The sequence below is a fragment of the Neoarius graeffei genome, chromosome 11 (assembly GCF_027579695.1).
Source record: "Neoarius graeffei isolate fNeoGra1 chromosome 11, fNeoGra1.pri, whole genome shotgun sequence".
Taxonomy (NCBI): Eukaryota; Metazoa; Chordata; class Actinopteri; order Siluriformes; family Ariidae; genus Neoarius; species Neoarius graeffei.
Window position 1 is genome coordinate 70,964,410 of NC_083579.1, and position 18,114 is coordinate 70,982,523.

Consider the following 18,114-nt stretch of genomic DNA (forward strand, 5'->3'; position numbering starts at 1 on the left):
GTCGCAGGCAAGCTGGAGCCTATCCCAGCTGACTACGGGCGAAAGGCGGGGTACACCCTGGACAAGTCGCCAGGTCATCACAGGGCTGACACATAGACACAGACAACCATTCACACTCACATTCACACCTACGGTCAATTTAGAGTCACCAGTTAACCTAACCTGCATGTCTTTGGACTGTAGGGGAAACCGGAGCACCCGGAGGAAACCCACGCAGACACGTGGGGAGAACATGCAAACTCAACACAGAAAGGTCCCCGTTGGCCACTGGGCTCAAACCCAGAATGTTTTTGCTGTGAGGCGACAGTGCTAACCACTACATCACCGTGCTGCCAAGTTTATCCTTATTATATACATATACACAGGATGTTTCAAAAAAATTGACATTATTCGAGATGTAAATATCACAGAAACTAGATAGTCCAGGCAAATGGAACTGAACAGGCTTAATGTTGAGCAATATAAGATTTATTCCTCAAAATTTGAATGAGAAATTCTAAGGTATGTGGATTCCATGAACAATTTCACAAATTTTCAATATTCGCGAACCCACTCGCTCGACCATCTCTTCCGATGCTGGTGGTCATTCAGATCCTTTCGCCCTGCACACACACACAGCCTTCCTCGCTGAAATTGTTGTACCATATCCAAATCTGCATTGCAGTTGGTGCATTTTTAGAGAATTCTCTCATAAATGCACGCTGCACAGTCTTGTTCAACTGAGCGTACTCTAACACACAAAACGCCTTTTCTTTTCCAGTGAATGGCATTTCTATACCTGAAAAGATAAAAACAAAAAACATCTCATCTCATTATCTCTAGCCGCTTTATCCTTCTACAGGGTCGCAGGCAAGCTGGAGCCTATCCCAGCTGACTACGGGCGAAAGGCAGGGTACACCCTGGACAAGTCGCCAGGTCATCACAGGGCTGACACATAGACACAGACAACCATTCACACTCACATTCACACCTACGGTCAATTTAGAGTCACCAGTTAACCTAACCTGCATGTCTTTGGACTGTGGGGGAAACCGGAGCACCCGGAGGAAACCCACGCGGACACGGGGAGAGCATGCAAACTCCGCACAGAAAGGCCCTCGCCAGCCCCGGGGCTCAAACCCAGGACCTTCTTGCTGTGAGGCGACAGCGCTAACCACTACACCACCGTGCTGCCCACAAAAAACATCAAACATAAAATTTTGACCTGTTTCCACACACATGCTGTTAAAAATTTTACACACACATACATATACATACTATTTCCAATATTTTTATGATGATGTTTATCACACGACGATGGTCAAAATTGCTAAATATAGTGTTTTCATGGTTAAAGTGTGTGTGTGTATATATCATAGTTTGAATTACGTGGGAGCCAATGGGAGCTGAGCTCCCATTCCCTCAGGCTCCCATGAAAGAAGCAAACTTAATTTTCTGTGGAAGTCTCTCAAATACGTCATATATCACCATAATAAGCTTGAATAGCCTATATCACCATATAAATATAAATAAAACTCGTTTCATTTCTGATCACCATGCAGCCATAACTTTGTATTGAACGTGTTATTAAACCGCAATATGTACGGCTGTACTTCACCACCACACCACTATGCGCGCAAACTGAAATTTGCAGCCTGCGAAATCGAATGTGAAGTTAAGTCCAAAGAAGACTTGTCCTCTATCTCACAACGATCTTCCTTTGTTTAACAATATATATAATTATATATATATATATATATATATATATATATATATATATATATATACACACACACACAATATATATATAATTTGTTTAACAATATATATATATATATATATATATATATATATATATATATATATATATATATATATATGCAACACCGTGTGTGTGTGTGTGTGTGTGTGCGTGCGTGCGTGCATGCACGCGCCTGTGTGTGAAAGCTGTGCACTGCAGTGTGCAAAAGTGCGCTGGTCCAGGAGAGCGAGTATGCATTGCTTTTTTTTTTTAAATAGAGACCCCCATAGGGTCAAATTTATAATTCGAACGCTGGTATTTAGTCAGCCACCAATTGTGCAAGTTCTCCCACTTAAAAAGATGAGAGAGGCCTTTAATTTTCATCATAGGTACACTTCATCTATGAGAGACAGAATGGGGGGAAAGAATCCAGGAAATCACATTGTAGGATTTTTAATGAATTAATTGGTAAATTCCTCAGTAAATTAAGTATTTGGTCACCAACAAACAAGCAAGATTTCTGGCTCTCACAGACCTGTAACTTCTTCTTTAAGAGGCTCCTCTGTCCTCCACTTGTTACCTGTATTAATGGCACCTGTTTGAACTCGTTATCAGTATAAAAGACACCTGTCCACAACCTCAAACAGTCACACTCCAAACTCTACTATGGCCAAGACCAAAGAGCTGTCAAAGGACACCAGAAACAAAATTGTAGACCTGCACCAGGCTGGGAAGACTGAATCTGCAATAGGTAAGCAGCTTGGTGTGAAGAAATCAACTGTGGGAGCAATTATTAGAAAATGGAAGACATACAAGACCACTGATAATCTCCCTCGATCTGGGGCTCCACGCAAGATCTCACCCCGTGGGGTCAAAATGATCACAAGAACGGTGAGCAAAAATCCCAGAATCACACAGGGGGACCTAGTGAATGACCTGCAGAGAGCTGGGACCAAAGTAACAAAGGCTACCATCAGTAACACACTACGCCGCCAGCGACTCAAATCCTGCAGTGCTAGACGTGTCCCCCTGCTTAAGCCAGTACATGTCCAGGCCCGTCTGAAGTTTGCTAGAGAGCATTTGGATGATCCAAATAAGAATGTCATATGGTCAGATGAAACCAAAATAGAACTTTTTGGTAAAAACTCAACTTGTCATGTTTGGAGGAGAAAGAATGCTGAGTTGCATCCAAAGAACACCATACCTAATGTGAAGCATGGGGGTGGAAACATCATGCTTTGGGGCTGTTTTTCTGCAAAGGGACCAGGACGACTGATCCGTGTAAATGAAAGAATGAATGGGGCCATATATCATGAGATTTTGAGTGAAAACCTTCCATCAGCAAGGGCATTGAAGATGAAACGTGGCTGGGTCTTTCAGCATGACAATGATCCCAAACACACCACCCAGGCAACGAAGGAGTGGCTTCGTAAGAAGCATTTCAAGGTCCTGGAGTGGCCTAGCCAGTCTCCAGATCTCAACCCCATAGAAAATCTTTGGAGGGAGTTGAAAGTCCGTGTTGCCCAGCGACAGCCCCAAAACATCACTGCTCTAGAGGAGATCTGCATGGAGGAATGGGCCAAAATACCAGCAACAGTGTAAGAAAACCTTGTGAAGACTTACAGAAAACGTTTGACCTCTGTCATTGCCAACAAAGGGTATATAACAAAGTATTGAGATGAACTTTTGTTATTGACCAAATACTTATTTTCCACCATAATTTGCAAATAAATTCTTTAAAAATCAGACAGTGTGATTTTCTGGATTTTTTTTTTCTCATTTTGTCTCTCATAGTTGAGGTATACCTATGATGAAAATTACAGGCCTCTCTCATCTTTTTAAGTGGGAGAACTTGTACAATTGGTGACAGACTAAATACTTTTTTGCCCCACTGTGTGTATATATATATATATGAGTGATTCCACGCTTATGGGTACTGAAATGGGGACATGAACTTATTTTTAAAAATTCACCTAAAACCATTTCTTTTTTTACCATCAGGTCACAAAACATGTAATCTTTAATGAATGATATGTTAAAAGATAACTTTAATTTTCTGAGATGTAATAAAAACATATTTATATGCCAAAGTCAGAACGTAACAGAAGTGTTGTGGACATATATATTCTCAATTTTAACAATGTAGAATTACTTTTTGAAACATAGGAAGGTGATGTTTTAGCAAATATAATTAATAAACATGTGTAGTAGAATAAACATACACATTCTTTCAATAAGATTAACATGGTATATAGCTAGATTGTAATTAATTTGTAACAGACGCGAGATGGACAATCGTAACAGAAGTAATGTAACAGACATCATTTTGGAACTCATAGGCTTGACTTTGGCATATAAATATGTTTTTATTACATCTCAGAAAATTAAAGTTATCTTTTAACATATCATTCATTAAAGATTACATGTTTTGTGACCTGATGGTAAAAAAAGAAATGGTTTTAGGTGAATTTTTAAAAATAAGTTCATGTCCCCATTTCAGTACCCATAAGCGTGGAATCACTCATATATATATATATATTTTTTTTTTACCAAAAGGGGAAAAAAATCCAATTAGTGCTCAGCATGTTAGAGATTTGTCCTTCTGCTGCTTTTGGAAATAATCATCACCTTGTTTATGTCGTTGAAAGTCTAAGAACGTGCAAAATTGTCATCCAGACTACTTTGCAAAATCAAAACCGTCTAATTTGTTTTCTTACTTTTGTGAATGCATAATTCCATCTGTATTATTTTACATTTTTAAAGCCAACATTATTATTATTCAAAAGTGTGGAAAATGATAAAGCAAGGAAAACTCTTCGATGATTAAGGTACTGTAAATAATGCAATTTTGGCAGAAAATCTCCTGTACTGTTATTTTAATTATCTTCATCCCACCACATGGTCAGCCATTTAGAGCTTTGATTATAACAGAAAAATACTGCTTTGGTACACAGGGCAACATGGAAGAACCATTGCCTATGAATTACATCACATTGCCAGGATTATGTTCAACCTGAAATTGTACTCACGGTGCTCTTAAAAATCCTCAGTGGCCTGAAAATCCTGTATAAGAACAGTTTTCAGTAGCGCTGTGTCCTGGACGTGCCTGGACTCTGCCTTCGTAGGTTCATCTTCAACAGCGTGTGGAAGCTAGAGTCAGTGTCATTATTATCGTCTCCGTTGTGTATATGTGCAATGAAGTGAAATTGAGTTTCCCTGGGGGTTTGGAGTTGTGCAAGATATGAACAGTAATTGTAATGCACAGGGGCAATAAGTGATGCATATACATGTCCAAATGTAATACAGAGACGTGTTAATCATGTTGGGGTAATAGTGAGTAATTAAACATTATCATGTAATAGGTCATTTTAGACGTGTTAAAATAAACTACAGACATGCTTTAAAGTGACAGTGCAGGACAATGAGGTAATTAATTATGAGTTCAGAGTTCAGGAGGATGATATGGTGAAAAAGCCTATGTCCTGGGGTAAAATCACTATTGTTAACTCTCTTCAGGGGAAAGTAGCCAATGTGTGTGCAGAAAGTCACTCGAAGTCTTCATAGATTATACATTTGCATATTCATTCAATATTCTTGATGATTTGCAAAGCAAGATGTGTTCCAAAAAAAAGGAAGATTACCTGTGGACAGATAATAACAGAATAGAATAGAACTATTTTATTAGAATAGAATAGAAATGTTTTGTTCAGATAGAATACAGTTTTAACAGAATAGTGTAGAATAGAACTATTTTATTAGAATAGAATAGAACTATTTTATTAAAATAGAACAGAAATGTATTTTTGGATAGAATACATCTAGTTTTAACAGAATAGTGTAGAATAGAACTATTTTATTAGAATAGAAACATTTTATTTAGACAGAATACATATATTTATTCGAATAGAATAGAACTATTTGATTAGAATAGAAATGCTTTATTAAGATAGAATATACATTGTTTTAACAGAATAGTGTAGAACAGAACTGTTTTATTAGAGTAGAAATGTTTTATTTGGATATAATGCATATAGTTTTAACAGAATAGTGTAGAATAGAACTATTTTAATAGAATAGGATAGAGTAGAATAGAATAGAACTATTTCATTAGAATATATTTTTTATTGGATAAAATAGAATAGAACTCTTATGAGAATAGAATAGAAATGTTTTATGATGATAGAATATGTATAGTTTTAACAGAATAGTGTAGAAGAGAAATATTTTATTACAGTAGAATAGAATAGTTTTAACAGCATAGAGCAGAGGAGAAATATTTTATTAGAATATAAGTATTTTATTCGGATAGAATACATATAGTTTTAACAGAATAGTGAAGAATAAAAATATTTTTTACAATAGAATAGTTTTAACAGCATAGAATAGAATGGAAATACATTATGAGAAAAGAATAGATCAAGTTCAGCAAACTAGAATAGGAATATTTTATTAGAAGTGATTAGTTTTAACAGCATAGAATATAATAGAAATATTTTAATAGAATAGAATAGAGTGGAGGGTGGCACAGTGGTGTAGTGGTTAGTACTGTCGCCTCACAGCAAGAAGATCCGGGTTCGAGCCCCGGGGCCGGCGAGAGCCTTTCTGTGTGGAGTTTGCATGTTCTCCCCGTGTCCGCGTGGGTTTCCTCCGGGTGCTCCGGTTTCCCCCACAGTCCAAAGACATGCAGGTTAGGTTAACTGGTGACTCTAAATTGACCGTTGAATTGAATTGTTGTTGTTTTGTTGGCTTGTTTCAAACAATTATCATGTAATGTTTTACGGAGTGTTGTTTCTCTACATGAAAAGGTGTTTTGACTGCAAGACTGGCTGGGCAGGGAACATGAGGCTAGCAAAGTGGAGCTCGCACTGATAAATTAGCAAATCTAAATAGGGTCAGTTTTTTTCAAATAATTAATTCAGTATTTTACCAGAGATGTTCTTAAATACAACCGTGTTAGAACTTCACGGGTTTTATTTGTTTATATTGTGAAGTCGGTCATTGATGATGTGTGCTTTTGCTAGTTAACAGTAGCGTTGATCAAGTTTTCTGGACACAATGATTTGAAAGTTCTGTTATTTTATAGTGATTGTTAATTTATTTGTCATATAAGAAAATATGGGCGGCACGGTGGTGTAGTGGTTAGTGCTGTCGCCTCACAGCAAGAAGGTCCGGGTTCGAGCCCCGTGGCCGGCGAGGGCCTTTCTGTGTGGAGTTTGCATGTTCTCCCCGTGTCCGCGTGGGTTTCCTCCGGGTGCTCCAGTTTCCCCCACAGTCCAAAGACATGCAGGTTAGGTTAACTGGTGACTCTAAATTGACCGTAGGTGTGAATGTGAGTGTGAATGGTTGTCTGTGTCTATGTGTCAGCCCTGTGATGACCTGGCGACTTGTCCAGGGTGTACCCCGCCTCTCGCCCGTAGTCAGCTGGGATAGGCTCCAGCTTGCCTGCGACCCTGTAGAACAGGATAAAGCGGCTAGAGATAATGAGATGAGATGAGGTAATCGTAATTAGGTGGCTCTAAATTAGGTGAGTGTGAATGGTTGTTTGTCTCTGTGTGTCAGCCCTGTGATGCTTTGGCGACTTGTCCAGGGTGTACCCCGCCTCTCACCCATAGTCAGCTGGGATAGGCTCCAGCTTGCCCATGACCCTGTAGAACAGGATAAAGCAGCTACAGATAATGGATGGGTGGAGATTTAACAGAATAGAATGGAGTTGTTGTCTGAATAGGATAGAAAAGTATATCATAGCTTTATCAGAAAGAATATAATTGATTTATACAATAGAAAACAATATGGGGCGGCACGGTGGTGTAGTGGTTAGCGCTGTCGCCTCACAGCAAGAAGGTCTGGGTTCGAGCCCCGTGGCCGGCGAGGGCCTTTCTGTGCGGAGTTTGCATGTTCTCCCCGTGTCCGCGTGGGTTTCCTCCGGGTGCTCCGGTTTCCCCCACAGTCCAAAGACATGCAGGTTAGGTTAACTGGTGACTCTAAATTGACCGTAGGTGTGAATGTGAGTGTGAATGGTTGTCTGTGTCTATGTGTCAGCCCTGTGATGACCTGGTGACTTGTCCAGGGTGTACCCCGCCTTTCACCCGTAGTCAGCTGGGATAGGCTCCAGCTTGCCTGCGACCCTGTAGAAGGATAAAGCGGCTAGAGATAATGAGATGAGATGAGATATTGGATGAAATAACTCACTTTTATTTCTTGTAGTTGGAGCCAATATGAGACGTTTAAAACAGAACAATGATTGTGATTGTTTGAGGAAAACGGTGATCAGTGATTGGTCATTAGGAAACAATGGTGGCCACTGATTGGTTGTTGGGAACATCGGCTCCTGGAAGTGTTACTCAGTCAGGCTGTACACACTGGTGATTATGAGAAAAGAATAGAAATGTTTTGTGAGGATAGAATATGTATGTTGAACGAACCTGCTCTCTCAGCTCGGATAACCAGCAGCTGTGATGTGAGCTGGAGAGCTGTATGGGGCAGAACAGTCGATAACATCTGCTGAAAAAGTCACAAGCTTGTCACTCGGCTCTTTTTTAAGTTAGTAAAGGGGTCTGAAACGCATCAGCAAATCTAGTGACAAATTGTCCAAGTTGCGAGCACTGGGTAGGACCTGTTCTTCACGTGTCTGATGCTGAACCTGATGATGCAGCACCACTGCCCAGATGGTAATAATAAGATGAAATCTTTTTTGAGGCGTTTGAGGTACCTGATGATACGACACACCTCCTGTTCAACATATTATTTTAGAAATGACAGACAATCATGTTATAGCACTCGGTATTGCTGCACAACTAACTTAGCCAAACTAACTGACTAGTAACCTGGCCTGGCTATGCTTAGATTTCTCGATGAGATGAGATCAGGCTTGATATGCAGTACTGTGCAGAAGTCTTCGGCACCCCTTTTTTTTTTTCCATTCATACAAACTTTGTTTGTATGCACTACTGTTCAAAAGTTTTGGGTCACCCAGACAATTTTGTGTTTTCCATGAAAAGTCACACTTTTATTTACCACCATAAGTTGTAAAATGAATAGAAAATATAGTCGAGACATTTTTCTGGCCATTTTGAGCATTTAATCGACCCCACAAATGTGATGCTCCAGAAACTCAATCTGCTCAAAGGAAGGTCAGTTTTATAGCTTCTCTAAAGAGCTAAACTGTTTTCAGCTGTGCTGACATGATTGTACAAGGGTTTTCTAATCATCCATTAGCCTTCTGAGGCAATGAGCAAACACATTGTACCATTAGAACACTGGAGTGAGAGTTGCTGGAAATGGGCCTCTATACACCTATGGAGATATTGCACCAAAAACCAGACATTTGCAGCTAGAATAGTCATTTACCACATTAGCAATGTATAGAGTGGATTTCTGATTAGTTTAAAGCAGACCTGGGCATTTTCCGGCCCGCGGGCCGCATCCGGCCCTTTGGTTCATTCTGACCGGCCCGCGTAAGGTTAATTAGAAATTATAAAATAAACATATTTTCTAATTTTACCTCATGCATGGACTGAATGTGCATTGCTTTTATTTTGAAGTTGTGTTCAACAAAAACGCAATGCGCACGACATGAGCATGACATGAAATCCCACGAAACCTAATCCCGCGATAACTACTTCCGTAATTTGTCCAGACCAACCACAAACTTGTACGTCATCCTTCAAACGGTCCAGCCAATCACATAGTGTGATGTCACCAGCAGGCGCCGGAGCCCGAGCCGATCTGTAGATCTGATTCCTACACCGAATCGACTGATGATCATCTGTCAGCTGTGCTTCGCATCTCCACCTCAGACATTCAACCTGACTCTGATGCGCTCGTTAAAGACCAACAGAGACTAGATTTCTCTCACTGAACAAATAAAAAACTGAAAAACACCAAATGAGGTGATTAGACTACAAATGTGGGCATCATTATTATAATATGATGTATCTTGCTTGATATTTGGAGTAGAAAGACAATATTGTGATGTCTTTATTGTGTTTTGGGGTGAATGTGACTGAAAAAAAAATGGTACAAACGTTCACATTTTGTTAACCATTGTTTTGGGAAATTTGATTGAATAAATGACATTTTTTGTAAGGCAACCTCGTTTTTTCCCCAAACTCTTACCAGTCTTAGCAGCTTGTAAAAACAATGTTATTTATTGCTTTATATAAAGAAATACAATTAATATTATGCAGAATTTAGTTCAGCCTTTTGGTCCGGCCCTCCACAAAATTTTCTGTTTCTCATGTGGCCCCATGGAAAAAATAATTGCCCACCCCTGGTTTAAAGTGATCTTCATTGAAAAGAACAGTGCTTTTCTTTCAAAAATAAGGACATTTCAAAGTGACCCCAAACTTTTGAACGGTAGTGTAGATTTCAATTTTGTGACTTCTACATTATTGAGTCACAACACTACAAAAACATTTTAGAGTTCCAAACATTTGTTTCGTTTTCTTCCAGCACAAAATTAAATGTTACAGGGGAAAAAAAGTTTGTATCTGAGCAGCATATCCCATAAGAGAGCACTTTTCAGATTAAAAAAGAAAACATAATGAAGGCAACTGGTTTTTGGTGCAAAATTAAGAAGCGAGTGTGACAGTCAAAGTGTCCAGAAGAACTGGGTCACTGTGGCTGGTTCTGTAAGATGCTCAGTAAAACCTACAGCTCATTTCCGCATAAAACTGCACTCATTGTACCTGCGACCAGTGGCATGCACAGATAGACACGAGGTGGTGCTCAAGCACCTGCCCCTCTGCCCTCTGTCCAAAAAAGTGCCCTTTTGAATTCATTCTCATCTCATTATCTCTAGCCGCTTTATCCTTCTACAGGGTCGCAGGCAAGCTGGAGCCTATCCCAGCTGACTACGGGCGAAAGGCGGGGTACACCCTGGACAAGTCGCCAGGTCATCACAGGGCTGACACATAGACACAGACAACCATTCACACTCACATTCACACCTACGGTCAATTTAGAGTCACCAGTTAACCTAACCTGCATGTCTTTGGACTGTGGGGGAAACCGGAGCACCCGGAGGAAACCCACGCGGACACGGGGAGAACATGCAAACTCCACACAGAAAGGCCCTCGCCGGCCCCGGGGCTCGAACCCAGGACCTTCTTGCTGTGAGGCGACAGCGCTAACCACTACACCACCGTGCCGCCCCCTTTTTAATTTTTTTTTTTTACAGTTTACTGAGGCCAATGCCGACATGATCTTTTAGAAAAGCCGCGGCATTAAAAGCGTGTGAAAATAATATCCCGATGTGTGCCCCCTCTGCGCACACACCGGACCTCTGTCTCTCTTGCTCTGTCACGTGAACAAGCGTGCAGTGCATTCAATGTGAGGTTGCAGCAGCATAGCGTCCTGGAAGCCACGGCCTTGTCGTAGCGCAGACAACACATCGGGCAGTCAGTCAGCTCTTCCCCTGCCCCACCAGCCAGCTAACACATGAATTGAGTGAAAATGTATTGTTTGCCGTCTAAGCCCAAGCTGTAATTATTTTGTCGTGAAGTAGCCCGTCGCATACAGAAACAACTGCACATAAGTATTATATTTTTTGGTAGACCATTTTCAGATTTAGGAAAACAAAAATTTCTTTTTCTGTTTTGTTCAACTAGAGATTCCTGGCAAAGTCAAAAAGCCTTGATGTAATAAATTAACATTAAGTGGTTGTTTTACGCCTTTAAAAACTAAAACGGGTCAGTAGCGACCCGAACACAAGAGGAGGGTTAAATCTCAGACTTTTATAATAAGGTGTTCCACATGCGCAAAAAAGTGCCCTTTTTTCCCCCAGAATGTCTGTGCACGCCACTGCCTGCGACTACTGTTTATTATTTCTTTTAAGCAAAGGAAATGTTGTCTCACACCAAATACTGACTTTGTTTAATTTATTATGGCTTACAGGCATTTAGCAGACGCGCTTATCCAGAGTGACGTACAACAGACCCAGAGCAGCCTGGGGTGCAGATGCCTCACTCAAGGGCACTTCTGCCATTCCTGCTGGTCCGGGGAATCAAACCAACAACCTTTTGGTCCCAAAGCTGCTTCTCTAAGCGTTAGGCCATGGTTTACTGCTGCTTATACTGTAGTATTTTTTTTTAAATGTTGAAACATTTCATTTCATTATTTTTAAGCCATTTTTGGTCTATAGCATTTGGTTTTGTTGTATTCGTGGCTCACACAGCCTAACTTATACAAGGATCCAAGGGCACAGGATTTTTTTTTTTTTCAGTCAAGCCAAAGACATAAAAGCATAACTGACAACATGCTGTCAGTTATGCAACCATGAAAGCATTTTACACCATTGACTAAAACATTGTTCTAGCAAATAAGTGTATGAGAGGGCATTGCCAGAAATTTCACAGGTAATTATTTAATTGCTCAGGAATTAATAGATAATAATGAAGGTCGTACAGGTAATACGACCTTATTACTTTGGAAATTGAAGAAACAGGGACATAATGACTAATTTGGAAATAAATTGTTGAGTAACATAGCAGTCTATGATAACATAATAAATAGATTTAAATGCAGCAAAGACTTGTAACAATATTGTATCTTTTTTTTTTTTAAAGCTAGACGTCCTTTCGATTTCATAAAATCGGTGAAATTTAGTTCATTCTGAAATTTGGTCATAATATCTCAAAAAAAAAAAACTCAGGCCATTCTGTGGCTGGGAAGTTCTTTTATTTGAGGGGATTAAAGCAAATAACATGCATGAAATCGCTTGCTTTGTGCAGTCAAGCAGACAGAAGAAGTCTGTGTGTGCATGCGCAGGTTTACCTTCTTCTTCTTTTGGGTTTTACAGCAGCTGGCATCCACAGTGTTGCATTACTGCCATCTACAGGTTTACCTTTGAGCGTGCGCTGACAGTTCCATCATTTTGTCGCTAAACGAACAGCTGATCACACCGAGGTGCTCGCTGACCGCCGATATTTATTAGTTTGGTCCTGCGTTTCCTTTCCTTCTCATATACCATGACGTCTTTTCTTCATCTCGCTTTCCGTTACTGTAGTCGGTCTTTCACGTTTCATTTGCACACTGACGTCCTCCATTTTTCTCTCCTGTTTCAAATTTGTATCCCACAATGCCTTGCGTGAATGGGGAAAGCCCACCATGTGATGCATGACGTAGTATCTTGTATTGGGTCATGGTGAAGCAGGAAAAAATAGTGGAGAATTTAGGGCCACGTGGCTCTAAGTTCATTAATTGTTCTATTTTTTTTTAAATAATAAAATTGGAAGTCTGTGATTTGAATTCAGTAGCTTTTGGTACACAATACAAAAATAACTGGGTGTCGGGGAAAATTCTTTTTCTGATCTACACTTGAAAAATCTGAAAAAGTAGTCAGCTTTAAGTATTATTTATTAAACACCGCTGTATACTGCTGAATAACTAGTAGTTTTAGCTATGAGGGCAAAGTAAGTATTGGACATTTATCTGTAATTATTATACATTTATTTATTAAATAGTGGCCAAATCCTGTGCTTGCAAATACAGTAAATCGTTACCCATTTTGTTACACCTAATAATTTGTACCATACTTAATTTAATAAAGTTGCTGGTTATTGCATGTTATTCCTTCTGTAATTAAATACATTTAAATATTTATCTGTGAAAAAACTACTGTTTATTAAGACAGTATTCATTTCATTAGCTAGCACTATAATAATTAAACACTCTACATAATTAAAATATAACCTCGCATCCATCCTGATCGCAAACTGCGACACGCCAAGGTAAATCTTTAAGTTTTTCGACATGGGAAGGTCTTCAGAACAGAAGAATTTCAAGTCTCTTGGTAACATGAAAAGCTGATTGTTTTTTCTTACTGACAACAAGAGTAGGAGTCGTGAGGGAATGACTTTCTGTAATGTAAGTGATATCAGGAATTAAATTGTTTCAAAGCCAAGCCACAGCATTAATTGTAACTGTAATTGGAATTGCAAATGGCCTTGTGGTTAGAGAAGCAGCTTTGGGATCAAAAGGTCGCTGGTTTGAGTCCCTGGACCAGCAGGAATAGCTGAAGTGCCCTTGAGCAAGGCACCTAACCCCAACTGCTCCCCAGGTTGCTCTGGGTATGTTGCACGTCACTCTGGATAAGAGCGTCTGCTAAATGCCATGAATGTAATGTAATTATGAGTTGTTAATAAATAAAAATAGTTGTAATCATTCATATATTGCTGTGGTATTAGAGGGATAAAACATTTCGTGATGAGCTGTTATTGGAAGACTCAGAGTGATAACCCTGAACCACGCCGATGATTATTTTCCGAGAATAATACACTTTGCCATGTTTTCTTCCTCACATGTAATACAACCATCACATTACTCATGGAACTCATGCATAGTCAAGAACCTTGGATTAGTCAGACTTCAGTGCTGACTCATAAAACCTTCATACTTTGTGGCTTTTATCAGCATGTAGATATGATTTTTGACAATGTTGCAGATTACAGGGACTGAACTTCCACAGAGAGGATACAAACATGCACACGTAACATATATGACTTACAGTTGTAGTCAAAAGTTTACATCCAGTGACATGAATGTCATCTTGGATATCATGTCATGGCAATATTTGGGCTTTCAGTAATTTCTCTGAACTGTTCTTTTTCTGTGGCAGAATGATTGTACAGCATACATCTTTAATAAAAAAAAACACTAGAATCTGGTGCACAAGTTTTAATTTTCTTTGGGTTTTCTGAAATCAACACAGGGTCAAAATTATACATACAGGGTCAAAAATTTACATGCGCTCACTTCAATTATTAATTCAGAGGTGCTGAAACTTCCAAAATGTCTCTTATCTTGCCAAGGCCGAGGTCTCTTAACTTCCTGTTAGTGATCATGATTGACGACAGCTGGTAGTTTCTCTGTGCCTTCATAAAAAGGGTTTGCTTACAGCACTCATCGGATTGACCAACACACAGTAAAATGGGAAAGTCCAAGGAGCTCAGTGCAGATCTGAGAAAGAGGATCGCAGATATACACAACTCCGGAATATCTTTTGGAGCTATAAGGTGTAGTCACTTTGCCAAGCCACTTTGCTTCAAGAAAACCCAAACTGTCACCCTCAGCTGAAAGGAACTTGGTTTGGATGGTCAGGAACAACCTGGGAACCGCCATGGCACAGCCCTGCCATGAACTGGAAGCTGATGGATCACTGTCTACAGTTCAGATCACCATGGACTAAGAGGTTACTATCCAAGAAATAACCCCCTGCTCCAGAATTGACACCTTCAAGCTTAACTAAAGTTTGAAGCTGACCACACAGACAAAGAAAAAGCCTTCTGGAGGATAGCTGTAGGGTCAGATGAGACAAAGATTGAGTTGTTTGGCCACAATGACCACCATGTACAGAGGGACACTGTACCAGCTGGTGGTGGTGGTAGGATCATCATGCTCTGGGCCTGTTCTGCTGCCAGTGGAACTGGTTCATTGCTCAAAGTGGATGGAATAATGAAGAAGGAGGACGACCTCAGAATTCTTCAGCATAAACCATCAGAAACTTGAACACGACTTGGGACTTGGGAGTTACAACAGGACAATGAACCCAAACACACATCAGAGCTGGTTGTGGAGGATAAAGCAGGCTAACATTAAGCTTAAAACAAGTCCTGACTTCAACCCGATGGACCTTGCTTATAAGTCAAGTCCATGCCAAGAAAAAAAAAACTAATTTAACTGAATTCTACCAATTCTACCATGAAGAGTCATGAAATATCCAAACAGAATGCTGCTAGAAGCTTGTTCATGGTGAACAAAAATGTTTGGTCGAGGTGAATCTTGCAAAGAGACATTTTACCCAAATATTAGGTGTGTTGTATGTATAGTTTTGACCCTGTATGGATAATTTTGACCCTGTGTTGATTTCAGAAAACCCAAAGAAAATTAAAACTTGTGCACCAAATTTTAGTGTTTTTTTTTTTTATTAAAGCTGTATGCTGTACAATCATTCTGCCACAGAAAAAGAACAGTTCAGAGAAATTACTGAAAGCCCAAATATTGCCATGACATTCATATCCAAGATGACATTCATGTCACTGGACGTAAACTTTTGACTACAACTGTTCATGACACTGATGTATTGTATTAACAAGATATCCACTCACCGGCCACTTTAATAGGAACTTGTTCTTGATTCTAAGATTCCTGTTCTTGGCTGCAGGAGTGGAACCCAATGTGTTCTTCTGTTTGCTGTTGCATGCTGAGATGCTTTTCTGCTCACCACAGTTGTAAAGAGTTGCTATGAGTTACTATAGCCTTCCTGGCAAAAAAAAAAAAAAAAACTCGAACCAATCTGGTCATTTTCCTCTGACCTCTCTTATCAACAAGGTGCTTGTTTCCACCCACAGAACTGTCGCTCACTTACTCGATGTTCTTTTTTGTTTTTCACACCATTCTGTGTAAACTCTACAGACTGTTGTGTGTGAAAACCCCAGGAGATCAGGAGCAGTTTCTGAAATACTCAAACCAATCCATCTGGCTCAAACCGACACCCATACCACAGTGAAAGAAAGTCACACTTTGAGATCACAATTTTTCCCCATTCTGATATTTGAACATTGTGAATATTAATTAACTGAAGCTCTTGATTTGTATCTGCATGATTTGACGTATTGTGCTGCTGTCAAGGGATCGGCTGATTACAGAACCGCATCAAACAGCAGGTGGGTCGACCTAATAAAGTGGCCGCTGAGTGCAGTCGAAACATGCACAACACTCGTCACAGTAAGGTGCTGTCTTTGATAGATGTCCCAGTAGAAATCCAAAAGTCATTCTACGTGTTCCTCATCTATTTTCCCGGTTATATGTTTGTACGGCGTTCTTACATAACTCAGTGTGCACCGGGTAATCTCATTCCTGTATTATAACTCAATTACACCCCTGGGTTGATGCTTTTTGTAATGTCTGAACTCCTGAGTAATCATAGAGGCATGAACTGCGAATCTCATCCCCGCTCCAATTCTCTGCAATCTCAGCCAGATCTGTTCAATAGTCTGAGAATCATGTATACGTTGAATAAATTAAACACCCAGGTCTGCCTTACAAATGTCATGATTGTCATGCATAGTGGTAAATCTACTCTTTTTGCTTCCTGCCTTGTGGCAGTATGCTTTGAACACCGGAACATTCTACCCCTCCATACTTGGTGTATAAAATCATAACTAACAAGGGAACCATTGGTCAAAGGTGGCTTCAGAGATGAGGATTTCTAAAGCTCCATTTCACTCTTAAACCCAGCCACTGGGGAAGTGCAGAGCCACAAATGCTTCTTATCCTCCTCGAGGCTTCTTTGCACATCACAGAGTTATTTTAGTGGATTTAAGCTGGCCAGCAGCAACGATCTGAAAAAAAAAAAAAGGAAAGACTCTGGGTGATATTTGCAGTCCTGCCGCTGTTATTTATAATAAGTCATAAAACTCACGAGTCAGCAAAGCTACAACAGACATTTGTTTGGATGACAAAATAAGCTAAGTGTAGCTAATAGTATAAGGACGAATATTTTGCCAGTTATGCATAACACATCTTTCATGCTGTGTGACATGTATGTTTGGAGTGAGTTAGACCAGGATATATATATATATATATATATATATATATATATATATATATATACACACACATACATACATACACACACAAACATACATTTTCCCTAACCGCTTATCCTGTTCTACAGGGTCGCAGGCAAGCTGGAGCCTATCCCAGCTGACTACGGGCGAAAGGCGGGGTACACCCTGGACAAGTCGCCAGGTCATCACAGGGCTGACACATAGACACAGACAACCATTCACACTCACATTCACACCTACGGTCAATTTAGAGTCACCAGTTAACCTAACCTGCATGTCTTTGGACTGTAGGGGAAACCAGAGCACCCGGAGGAAACCCACGCGGACATGGAGAGAGCATGCAAACTCCACACAGAAAGGACCCCATCAGCCACTGGTCTCGAACCCAGAACCTTCTTGCTGTGAGGCGACAGCGCTAACCACTACATCACCGTGCCACCTGTTCCAAAGGTGCTTATATTTAATATAACAGCACTGGTCCATTGTTCCACTGAAAGCATAAAGACAGTAAATTTAGAAATATTATCAGCTGACATGGCAAACAATACATTGTTCAGGAACATAACTTCTGGCTTAAAATATGAAAGCTGGTCAGATGAAGATGAAAAGGAAGAAGGGAAGCTCATTTCATCGTATGCACCTTGAAATGTACAAATCATTGTGAGCAATGACTGTAGATTCTCTGGGCTCTATTTCCAATTGAACAAAAATCAACAAATTATTTGGACATATTGCGTCCAAGATGTCAGTTACTCAATTCTAATTTCTTATTTATACAACTGTTCCATAAAAGCAATATCTACCTTGCAATTGTGCTGTTATAGT